General features: G+C 32.9%; 1 protein-coding gene across 1 annotated transcript in view; it reads right to left on the bottom strand.

The window, feature by feature from the left end:
• LOC123712427 (LIM domain only protein 3) overlaps positions 1-13467 on the bottom strand; it is a 49813-nt gene that overhangs the window by 35528 nt on the left and 818 nt on the right. The gene's annotated exons all lie outside the window — the stretch shown is intronic.

The raw sequence follows: 13467 nt of genomic DNA, 5'->3' as shown, positions 1-13467 counted from the left end.
CCGCCCTTTGCCGTATTATTTCGACTCGATTTGTGGAAAGCTATTATGGTAATCTTCAGCTAATGCTAGTTTATGGAATCGTTTCTTCGTGAATTATTTTAAATTCTATTGTTTAGATACAAATATCAGTTTATTATAATTTTATAAATATAATTTTGAATAATATTAAAACTACATCAATTTATTCATTACTATATTTAGGTTTGCGTGGCATTAAGGTTAATATCTATTTGATTTTAATCATTAAATATGTTATAAAAAATTATATTAATGAAAAATAATAGTTATTTATTATAATTTGTACAAGAATGTTCAAATAATCCATTCACAGTACAAAAATGTACTGATTTAATAGAAATACTAAATAATTTAATATCGCACTAGATCAATTTAATTTCAAAACAAGCTCCGAGCGAAGGGCGCTCACGCGTCCCCAAACCATTTTCTGCGCCAACGGAACTATATTGAATACAATTCTAATAGAAAGCACCTTTTACACTGTTGAAATACGGATTTGTTTGTGAATACTTTAGAAATACCGCTATTTTTATGTGTAAATGCACAGTATATTAACAGATCAAATGCATTGTTGAAACATCAAACTTAATGAATGCGTATTTAATTGTGTTTAACCTGTGTCAAATTTTAATATAATTCCATAATTAAACGCTAGTAACGCAGGTGTTAGAATTTGTTCCATTTTTAAAAAGTGTACTGTGTGCAACGCCCGGTTCGCGGGTCCATTACTGTTTTCAATTTGTCGACGCAACCATACATCAGGCGTGGCACGCAGCGGAAACCAACTTTAATACACTTAGAGAATTACGATTTTCCGCCCATTTCCACTCTTAATACAAATCTTTTACCAGGAAACCATTTAGGTGAAGTAAACATCGATCCCTTTCTAAGGTCTTTTCAGTGATTTACTATTTATACAATAACATTTTAACGAATCAACGACTTTGATTTTATAATTATTTAATGCAGTTCATTGCATGTTAATCTACAAATGTAAAATAATTAAAAGTGATTAATGTTAGGTATCTATTTTCTAATAGATTATATATTATTCATTATTTTATAGGATTAGTAATAATAATAATTTATTTGCAAGAATATGGCACAAAAATATTGTCGTGGTTCCATCTAATTTTCGAATATTCTGCCACACATGATGGCGTGCAAATTTAATTTACCTATTACATTATCAATCATTTCATCACAGTAAATTCCTATATAATTTAATCACAACATCATCGCGTTATTAATATATATATATATATTCAATTATAAAATTTATATCAATTGTTATGTTTTGGTCAAATATTCATAAATAGGTTTTTTTTCCCAAAAGTAGTGTATAAAGATTGTTGATAAATCTAGTAGGATCTTTGAACATTTTTGGTAAAATTTTTATAAACCTTAAAGCCATTCAAGAATTGCAGATAATTTTTACCAATTTCGTTACTTATAACATTTTTTGTTTAAACAGTAATTTAAAATATTAATTATTGTTTGCTGTTTCAAACGTTAAATTTCAGTGTTCTTTAGTTAATTTTTTTAAATATATTTTATCTGTAAATGTACTTGTTTTCTGTTACATTTATATTGTTAATATATGTAATCTGTTTTGGCTTTCTGTATTGACTAAGTGTTTTGTTTTATAATGTGTATGTTAACTGTAAGATTACTAGTAAATAATAAATAAATAACTTAATCGTAATACAAAAATCAAAGAAGATCCTGCTCAAATGTGTTACTTTAATGTTTGACGAATTTGATAGCATATAAGGAGGTCTCTACAAACACATTGCAATACAATTGGGAAAAGTTGCAAAATTTATCGCCGTCATGCCAGCTCTGTAGAGAAAAATCTGAATTAGGGGTCACGCAATAGTTCTCAAACATTAGTCGTGGAAATAACAAGTCGACATCGTTCGTTGGCTCCGATGATATATGGTCGCTTGTAATTGAATCGAGCTCCGTTTTCATACACGATATTGCTACGGATTGACTTTTGATACTTTTATTTATGTGTTGAAATGGACAACTTTAAATATAGACTGTTTATAGCTACGAGTTATATTAGCCTAGTGGCTCATGGTGAAGAAAAACACCCAAAAAAAGGCTCATTTCTTAAAAAAACCTTGATTGTTTACAGAATTGGAAAGGCTATGGAAAACTGGCTAACTTCCTTATAAAAAAAAGAAACCAGAGGCGAAACCTTTAAGGGTTGTGCCTCAGATTTGTGCATCTGTTATGTGGTTTGTTTTCTCTAATAAATAAGTGAGCAGCAGTACCTGATATACGCCGTCGACTTTTTTGCTTTAAGGCACGGTTTCCTGACGATGATAACCTTCACCGCACTAGCAAGTGGTTAATGCTCACATGGAAAGTCTATTCCTGCACAGTAGGGGTTCGAAGCTACGATACCTGAGGTATGAGAGTCGCTGCATAAAGCCGGTAGGCCAAAACCGCTCACAACAAGGAAACATCTACAAATATGTATTAGTCTTTGAAATAAAATAAAGCTTTTAGATAAAATGTATGTTTTGTTTCTCGTCTACTTTGTACTTTGTTCTAAATTTGAGTGAATTTTTTAACTATAATAGTAACTAGTAAATCCAACGCGATAAATGATGTAAGAACATGGACTGGACCGTAGTTGAAAACTGTATGAATGTTGCTCAAGGCAAGGAGAATATTATGGAGGACACTTTCACCCTAAAAGGGGTACAGAAATACAAGAACTCTATCAAACAAATCTTAATTTTTAGATCTTATACTAACACAACTTAACGGTAAGAAATGTTAAACAATTACTTTATAGATAAATAAATAAAGCTTTACAAAAATATGAGGCCCAGACCTAAAAAAAGGTTGATTTTAAGAGAGAAGAAAAATAATAATAGCCTTTTCTTTCAGTTAGTTTTACACTTTCTATCTTATTATGTTTAAATAAAGAAAAAGAAAGAAATCATTCTGTTTCATGATCATTTGTTACTCTAATGAGATCCGCCTTTTGTGCCTGACGCCGTCGACTTTTTGGGTCTTAGACAAGTCTTTCTCCAAATCCATTCTGCTCATCCTGCCTCTTTGCCATGTACTACCTGCTGTTTCCTTCCTTGTTTCCTTAATTTCCTCTAGCCACCTTAGACGTCTTCCTCTTTTTCGTTTATTGTATCTACATCACCAGTTTAGTACTTTCTTGCTCCTCTTTTCAGCGCCTCTTGCCATGTGTCCCGCCCATTTCCACTTAAGTTTATTTATGTTCATTGTAACATTACTACATAACAACTTTATTTTGTCTATTCTCTTCTTCTCTGTCATATCATCGTTCTATCAATCTTTGAAACATTTGATTATTGAATAAATAATTACTTACGAGAAACTATAGACTTACAAGATGATTCGTGCATGTAAATTTATTTGCGCGCTTTGCATTAAAAAACAATTTCTTAGTAATGTTGATTATATAGCGCGGTAGAAACAGGTTGGTAATTATTGCAGTCAGTGCGACCGGATCGGCTTTCAATTTAACGGAATTAATAACAACGCAAATCCGATTCCATACGAATCACGTTCACAGGCGACGAGCGTAACTTAAGCGAATAGCCAATCTTGATTCAAGAATGTTTATTTCGCAATTATTTGTGTCAAAATAATTGTTATATGGGATATAATGAATGCGTTTAATTATCACAAAATGTCAACCCGTAATACATACAGCGAAAGGTCGAGGTAGTGTTATATATATTATCACCGGAAACAATTTTTCGTCTACTTTAATTACCTCATAAAGAGAAGTTCTTATTTTAAAAGTGTTTTAAAGAAATGCACAGACTAAACCTACAACATAAACTACAGAGTAAGAATTCTTATTCTTAATAATAAACAATATTGATCGTTCAAATTTAGAATTTCCTTACCTTGACCGAAGAACAAACATGAGACAGCATTTTTATCGGCTTCGTATTCGACATATTTACAGCTTACGACAGAGCCTTGGACTCCATTATTGGTAAACTACAGCTAACATATTACGGTATAAAACAATAATAGGATATGTATCGGTACTAATTTCGTGGAGTGTTAGTGCGCGCCGGACCACTGAACGCTCAAATTGCCGTGGCGTCGAACGTCATTCCCGTTCATAACGACCGATGTTTGCTACTCCAATGAAGTACCGAGAGGAAATGAGCGCTTTCTATCAAGAGGGTATTAACCCTATTGTGAATTTCATTGTTGATCGGTCAATTCTCGCCTTTCCTAGAAACAATTACCTGTTATTTCCATGAAATCTCTTAAGCTTCTTAATTTAATTAAAATAAATGCACGTTTATTGTAAAATTATTTTATGGCCACTCTTCTAAAGTTACAACAAGTGTGACCAGCCTATATTTAACGAAATTTGCATAAAACGTATCGAAGAGGCATCGTTACAAACTTTGACTATACTTTAAAAGCAATCAAAACGAAACGACCAATAAATAGACGTTTTTACTTCGACTTTCGGCTCCCCAGTTTTTGGAGTTTTACAAACGTCCATACCTTTAATATTCACTCTAATACCTGACATTTTGATAGAACTGCTTATTAAAAAGATATATTGAAGTATTTTTACTCCGTCGAGTTGAATTGAAAGCCGAAATTGCGATTAATAATGTTACAATGTTACATAACATAGAACTTAGACTTCTACTGATACAGAAAAAGAAAAAAGCCAGTGGCGCTAAAACCTTTTTTAGGTTGGGCCTCAGATTTCTGTATCTGTTTCATGTTAATTTGTCAATCTAATAGGCAAGTAGATATTCAGTCTCCTTTGCCTGACACACGCTGTAGACTTTTTGGGTCTAAGGCAAGCCGATTATCTCTTACTGTTTTCCTTTTTTTTGTGAGAATGGAATCTCGCTGTTGGCCTTGAGGGCCTTTACAGCTCAGGTCGGGCTGTTTTGGCGAGCGTAGCTCGCCCAGAATGGCGTTTTATCCCGCGGCTAGCGCAAGGGCGTCTCCTGGGAGACTCGAACCTCGGCTTGGGCCGTCGCGGGGTGGTCAATCGCCTGAAGGGCAGGACGGAAGCTCACTGGAGTGAGCGAAGTGCGAAGTAAAGGTCCTCGCCTTCCCCGATGAAGGCGGTTTTTTACCCTAATCTGTGTATTTTTATTATTATTGGCCGCGCGGCCGGACTGTTTTCCTTCACCGTTCGAGCGAATGTTGGTTACAACGTACGTTAGGGATGAGAGACGCACGCCACTAGGCCAAGACTAAGCTAAGCATATTATGTAATAACTTAAGCAGACGGTCTTTTAGTAGGTACTGAATAAATTTACCGACTTGGTATTACATGAATTTTTTTTACAAGTTTTTGCCTTATTGGGCATTGAAGTTTACATACTACTGTCGATTTTATAATCCAAAAACATTAAAGTAATATTTTATCGTTGATCCTAAAATCCCAGTTCATGCATATCAATGTTATTCGCCTGTATTATCTTAGTTAATTAATTATCTACGGAAAGTCCTTTAGCTGATAACACATTGATGGCCAGAGTTTTTCAACTTAATGAGGGTTATCAGTGGGCCTATAAAAACCAAATGACGCTGACAACGATACGTTTCATAGTTGACGTCAATAGTTCTTAATGCAGATAACCCGCTCAGGGTCGCGGCATCCTACGTTATATTAACAAAGAATTCTGATATTACACACACCAACACCAACTATGAAAACTTAGTATCACGCAGACCGGCCATACAACGACCACTATATAAGCCTCGACCTGTTTAAGCTATCCATAAGACTATTTAGAATATCCATAGTAACCTGCATCATGGTGCTCATGATGATCAACCCACATACACGTATATACACACTTAGACATCACACAACACAGCCTCATTAGGTATTAAATATTTAAACGTATTTAATAATTGTTTCGTTTCGTTAATGTTTGAACGTTTTTGTTCGTAATTGTATTTTGTTACGAAATATATAAATAAATTACACAGGGAGTGCTGGAAATTTCTCGTTTCGGAGGCCAATTCGACTTCAAGAGAAAGCGTACAATTCTTTAAAGACTGGATATATGCACTCGCGATCCCATAGGTCATATCACTTAATATCTGAGAAGCCTTCTGTCAGTTTGCCCACTGTTCTATAGAAAAAATATATTTTGGATCGCAGAGCCAGCGGAATGAGTGAGTATGAGTGTTTGATTAGGCTTATTTGCAAATCTATACCCAAAATAAAATGAGAGTTGAATAGTTATATGGGGAACCAAAATTAAAAGCATAAACACAACCTATGACGAAGACTATTAAAAACACAATAATAATTCACAGTGTGCAAACTATTTGTTATAAGAAACGAGACATATCAAAAATCGAATGCACTAAACTATTATACTATATATACTATAAATGTCAGATTTTTTAACGTCATATTTTCCCTAATAAAAAACATATAATAATAATAAATTTGCAAAAAGTCGTCGCCTAAAAATAGAATATTTGCATTTTAATTATGTAAATACCACACGACCTTTGACGTAAATAAGTCTAATTGAGTTAATGAAGAGGAATTTCTTAATTGGTGTTTGTGAGCTATGGGCACACGTACTGTACCGAAACCGGTTAATTACGGACGATAACTCTTTAATTAACCTGCCTAATAACAGAGTATTTGCATCCGAGCTAGTACCGCCAATTAGTCGTATTATTCATTTTATATTGTTACGACCACTTAAGATATATAACATTTTTTTTTCTATAACCGGAAATCACTGGTTCGAATCTGGAATCCGTTTTCGAATTCAAAGTATGGCTAGTGTTAAAAATTTCTACCCAGTAATTGTGTATGTAATAAGTATCAACAGATGACTGAATCACTAAAACTTTCACGATATTTCTCCTTCATTAATAAAAGACTCGGTGGTGGTCAGCCTTTTGTGTCTGACATATATCGTAGAGTTTGGGTTTGCATCACCGTAGAAGGATTCACAAGGATTTAATTGGTGTAACGCTCAGATTGGAACACACTGCACGGTTGAGGACGGTACACACATATTACAAATATGTATATCCATTTTTTATTTAATAACCCATAATAAAGATTATAAATTCAATCCACTGTTAGTAGTAAGTAGGATTTAATAAATAACAATTATAGTTGACATTAACATAAAATATTGTAGAATTAAAAATGTAAAATAAATAATGAACCAACATGAATTTTGGTTCATTATTTATTTAACAGTCTTCTCGATATTGCTAAATGGGAAGTTTGGGATATATAATTGTTGTGTAACCTGCTCTTGGTAATAAATGATTATTATATCCATTAGACGTAATGTTTTTGTATACAAACAGAACGTGGACGTCATAGTCACGCCACGAGGTTATCTAGCAACCAATGTACCAAGACTTTCCAATTATGTAAACTATGCCGTAAAGATAAGTTAGCTAATATGTTTGACAATTGACTTTTACTTAGACGAGCGTAATCTATGGGTATTTTTAGAAAATGTAGATAAGATTTGTTTATGTTATAAAATAAAGAAATTGTACAGTGGCTTGTATATTTTTAATATTTAATTTAAACTTGAAAAATATCAACCTAAGTATTGCGTATTTTTAATGTTATGTATACATTTTAATAAATATTAATAAAAAATAAATAAGTGGCTCTACAATTTTTTTAGATCCGGCCTCAGATTTCTATGTCTGTTTAATGAATATTTGTCAATCTAATAGGCAAGTAGTTGATCACCTGAGTAACACACCGTCGACTTTTTGGGTCTAAGGTAAGCCGGTTTCCTTCACCGTTCGAGCAATTGATAAATGCGCATAGAAAGAAAGTCCATTGGTGCACAGCTAGGGATCGAACCTACGACCTCAGGGATGAGATTCACACGCTAAAGCCACTAGGCCAACACTGCTGAAATGTTTTAATTATCTTTGTTCACCTGTTTTTTAATTCACAGATAAATATTTAGTAATTGCTAGCACAGATTACCCGCCATTTGGATATTAGATATTTTACGGGATAATTTATAAACGTAATGACATAGAATGCCCTAGACTATTCGCTGATATTGTTTCAGCCTGTACAACGAAAGCTTAATGCAAGTAGAAGACAGCTCGGTAATTAAATAAGTAACAAGAGGAAGCGCAACCGCCGCTGAAAAACAAATACCGACTACAACCTAATTACCAGTGACCTTCAGGGCTGGCGATAAACACTTTTTATTCCCGAAATGATAAAGAACGAAGTAATTAACATGTCAATTGAGTGTTATTTTTAGCTTGATATGTAGATAATTATCATGAGTAATACAAATAACGCAGCGAATATTATTCATTAAATCAAACGGCGCATATACGCTATCAGTTATACGGGAGTCTTTTTAAACTTACACAGAGTACGGTAAAATGTATGTAAAGAAATAAATATATTTCTTCAATTAGATTATTAATTATCTATTTTGTTTTGACAGATGTTCATTTAGTTTTGTTTGTTAGTCTGTGGAAAAGACACTAGTTTGTCTATTATGTATGTGTCAGTCTTTTTAATTTGAATACGAAGTGTTTGTTGTAAGTACATTTTGGATTGATTATAAAAAAAGTGATTTTCAACTGAAATAGCAAACTCTAAATGTTGTTTCTTAAAATAAATATATTTGCAACACATTTGAGTTTAACTCCCTTATATGTATACAATGACCTTTGTTCTAGCTACCATAGACCGGATACTAACATAATATCAATTATTAGTAATCAAATCACAGATTTAAAATCTAGAAACTACATAATATATGAATAATTTCTTCTTCTTCCGGTGCCTTTGGGTTACCGGCTCGTGAAGCATGTCTTGTCCTGTACCAGGTGCTGCAACGCAGTCGCAATGCCCGTCCACTCCCCAACATTGCGAAGGGCGTTTTTCCTTCTACCAACACGTTTTTTACCCATTCATGGCGCAACACGTAGCCCAGGTTGTATAATGTATCATTTACATGCCAGTTATTCTTAAGTTAAAAATATATAATCATTTTCATTATTTACGTGTAATTTAAATCGTTATTTGTTCTAGACAATAGCTCTCATTTAACTTAATATACGCAATGTGAGAACCCTAGTCCACCAAGTGTTGCCTGTGCTAATTTGTTTGCTATACAGGAAAGAGAAAACCATGGAGCGGACCAATTAGTGGGCCCGGTGACCCCGCGTCATAGAATCGCTAATGACAACCCTACCGCGTCGTGACTGGCCGTATGTCAATTTCCCTTATTAAAATGCCTTATTATGTCAATTAGTAGTTAAGTACATAGAAAACTTATAATGATTTAAAATGAAAGTAATAATAACATAAATTTTTATATGCTCCTGTCACTTTTAAAATATAGGAAAAAATCATTAATATTTAAAAAAATTGATGGGAATAATAAAAAAGTAAATATAATGCATACTTAGTAGTAGTCTTTGAGATATTGTCAAAGACTACTTGGACCACAGTAGCTTACTTAAAAGGAATCTATCAGTCGCCATTCCCATTTTTTTTTAATTTATAATTGGAACAATAACAAGTTGAAGATTTAATTTTAGTCATGAAAAAAATTGATATAATACCTACTTATGTAAAATTTAACTAGGGAACAATTAATTTTGGAATATATTTCGTAAAACAAAAAGGAAATTACAAAACTGTAATATACGAAATGATATTCTTAATTTGATTGAAATGTATCTATAAAAATAATTAATGATAATAAATAAATGAAGCTCAATTTTAGTAATAATGGGTTTAAAATGACGGTCGCGTGATTAAGTTAATGTAACCTAAGCTGGGCGAGGTCGGAACTCCAAGTGTTAAGTAAAATTTTTAATCAAACTGATTGAGATTACTTGAAACAAAAACCATAACGCAATATTCATCTACTTATAGTGCTTGAGAGGATATACAATTTTAATTCTTTATGGGCGGCTCAATATCTTTGAGAATTGTCAATTTTACTAGCCTTCTGCCTGAAACATGTAAGTATTTAGTTCTTACCAAAAGCAAGATGCATGCTGGAAAGCAAACGAACAACTTTAGTTTTGAAACGCATGTTCAATTTCCAATAAACTTCATTATAAACATTTTATAAAGTTACGAAAAGCTTTTCCCCTATCTTACCTGATAGCTACCAAAAGACAAGATCCGCCCCTACCATAATCATAACAAAATACATTTAAAAAACGCATCAAATTTGGGTATTAATAAATAAACTATATCCAATACATGATTATTTATTGACACATAATAATCCTATGTAATTAATATTAGAAACGCGGTCATCATGAGCGGACCAATGATTAATTTATACTAACAGCGTCGTTAATTAAAACGGGTATATTAATTGGCTGAAATTAATTTGTATGCAACAAATTTATACAGTAGCAATGTATTAATTTATCTATTTAATAACAGTGTACACAAACGTGTTTTTAGAAAACTTGTTTAAACAAAAACAAAAGACGAAACGGCGTTCCTTTTGATTATGATTGGTCATTGGAGATGAATGATGTTTATGACTTTTTAATACAATTGGGATTACGATTTATTTCACAAAACTGTTTTTAACAAACGTTAAGTACGCACATGTAAATTTTGATTTATTGTTTACTGCAAAGTATCAAAAGAATTTTTTTCCTTCAAAAAAAGATAAATTAGATAGCAGAAAGCGAACGGAGAATGAAAGCCATAAACAGAGTCAGTTGGAAAAAGCTGGAGGAGCCCTAAAGGCCTTTAGTCGTGAAGGGGTTCCGATCGACGGTACTGAAGCTTAGCAGGATATAGAATATAAATAATGCATAAAATGTAAAAAATATTATCACCATTTGTCATGATTGGAAATTAAACGGGATTTACTATTATTATTAGAGAAATGTTTTTATTATTATTATTATCAGTTCAATGAAGGGTTAGTTATTTATCTATGGTATAATAGTGATCCAATGAAGCCAATGGCTAGATTGCATCCGTCTCTATGATCCTTTTTTATTTCATAGACAAGATCAGCGTTCTGTCTAACACACCTTCGATTTTTGAATTTGAGACTTGCCCGTTTCACCAAGCGAACGCTAGATGCGCACAGAAGGTGTATTGGTGCACGGCAGAACATCAAACCTACGACCAGGGTTGAGTGTAGCTCGTTGAAGACAGTTTATGGTATTAACTATTTATGGTATATTATTTTCCAACGCTATAGATAGATTTAAAAAAACAACCAGAAAGCAGATGTCTCAGGTTAAATATATTAATAGTTTACTTAGAAAGAAAATGGACAAAGTAAGACACACAAATTGATATAATACCTACGGATATAAGTGCCGTCATTAAAGTTACAAACGCTTTAACTTTTGCTCAAAAACTGAAATGGCATTGGGCTGGCCATATAGCGAGAATGTCTAACAGAAAGTGCACCAAACGAGTTACCCAATGGAAAGGACCACCAGGTAAAAGGCTGAGGGGAAGACCCTCAGACCGCTGGCAAGATGGGAAGACTCCATAGCACCAGACCGACAAAAATGGGCATCTTTCAAGGAGGCCCTTACCTAAACCGGGGTTCCTGTTAATTCATAAATAAATAATGTATATATATTACTAACATAATCTAAGCTAACATACTAACAAAAATGAATATTTTTGTTTACTGTAATATAGCAACTACCAACTATTGTAAAACAGGAAAAAGGCTTATTATTATTACTTAGGATTCAAAATAGCCCTGGAAAACCCAGGTCTGAAGCCGAACTTCTCTGTTTTAGATTAAAAGAGATTTTGGACTTCAAATTATTACATATTAATTAATGTATATATATATATATAATTAATTGTATTGTTTTATAAAACAAGCTGTTTTAATTGTAAGTTCGCATATTTAATGAGTAAATTCAAAATAAATGGCCATTACTCAGCGAGATAAGAAATAGAACACCGTCGTTTAATTGTCGCTAGTAATTATAAGAGCCAGGCAATGTTTATAATTAAAACGAATGAGGCATGGCACTCTCTTTGGCCTATGATGTACCTCTAATGAGGCACTTGCTAATTAGAGAATGAACAAGCAGGATACGCCATTCTAATTGGCTTTCGGTACAACGCTACGAGCTCGGCGGGTAACATTTTTTAAGAATAAAACTAGTTGTTCGGTTTTTAAATTACTAATAAAATTGTTGAAAATTGAGAGGTACGGCCTCGTGTTTACGCTTTGTTAAGCAAATATTAAGCAGTACTTTTGAGAGTACTTCGACGATTGTCGATTGTCTTTTGTTTTACAATAGCGAACATTATTGTAACACAGTCAGGTACGGACTCTATGGAGGAATTGAGTCGCTACTGGCTGGACAACGTCCCCATAAGGAAGCCGAGGTTTAAAAAAAGAATAAATTAAATCTTATCAGTCGATTCACGCTGTTTAATTCGTTAAGTTACTCAAATAAAAAAAAATACTCTTTGTTGTAATTATGCTGATAAGGAATTCTAATTAAATATGTTTTCCACTATTTAAAATATTATTTTGTATGATAACAGATAAAAGAGAAGTGGCAATGGGCGGGGGCATAAAGCAAGTTGCACAGATCAAATGTGGACTTTAAAGACTGTACCAAGGGTAAGAAGGAGAACAGGGCGCCCTAAAAAATGGTGAATAGAAGATACGTTAGCAGAAAGCGAATGAAGTAAGTAAGAGATTGATAGAGAAATTTAGAAAAAGCTGGAGGAGGCCTTTGGCAAGGGTTTCCGATCAATGTTTCTGAAGGAAGTTAGGATATCGAGTAACAAGAAAAATCAATTGTATATAACAAATCTAAACAGTACATTGTGAACATTTGCAAAGATTAGATTTGATTATTATTAACAGATTAATATCGGACTACAATAAATTTATACTTAATTTAAGCGAATAATATTAGGATTAAATCGTTGTATAATGTTGTTGTAATCGTAATAAAATAACCTGAACCAATGTTAATGGTAGAACGTTACAAAAGTATAAAAAAACATCGCGCCTTGAATTAATTTCAATTCCTTTATTATATCGCCGCATCAAAGAATGACCCACTAGCTTTAGTTGTATAAATATTAATCTTAGATCAAAGATAAGTTTAATATAATTTGACATGATCAGTCCTTTAATGAGTGTCATTGGTTGAACAAATGAGAAATATAAATCATACAAGACGTAAGTTGTACAAAAGCAAATCACCTCATTAGTTCGTCTAATGATAATTAAAATACTTCGACTGATATAAAATGGATACGAACATACAAATTAACAGGAAACATTATCTGTGGGAGCTCATTAGTGTATAAAGAATTGCTACTACGCTTAATTGGCAATTTCAATAATATTTTCATAGCTTTCAATTATTTTTATTGGCTTATTAAAATACTACTGGCATTATGAAAATAACTTTAAAAACCTTTGT

Source organism: Pieris brassicae, chromosome 7, assembly GCF_905147105.1.
Source record: "Pieris brassicae chromosome 7, ilPieBrab1.1, whole genome shotgun sequence".
In the NCBI taxonomy this organism is placed as follows: domain Eukaryota; kingdom Metazoa; phylum Arthropoda; class Insecta; order Lepidoptera; family Pieridae; genus Pieris; species Pieris brassicae.
This window is presented reverse-complemented; position numbering and strand designations above follow the sequence as displayed.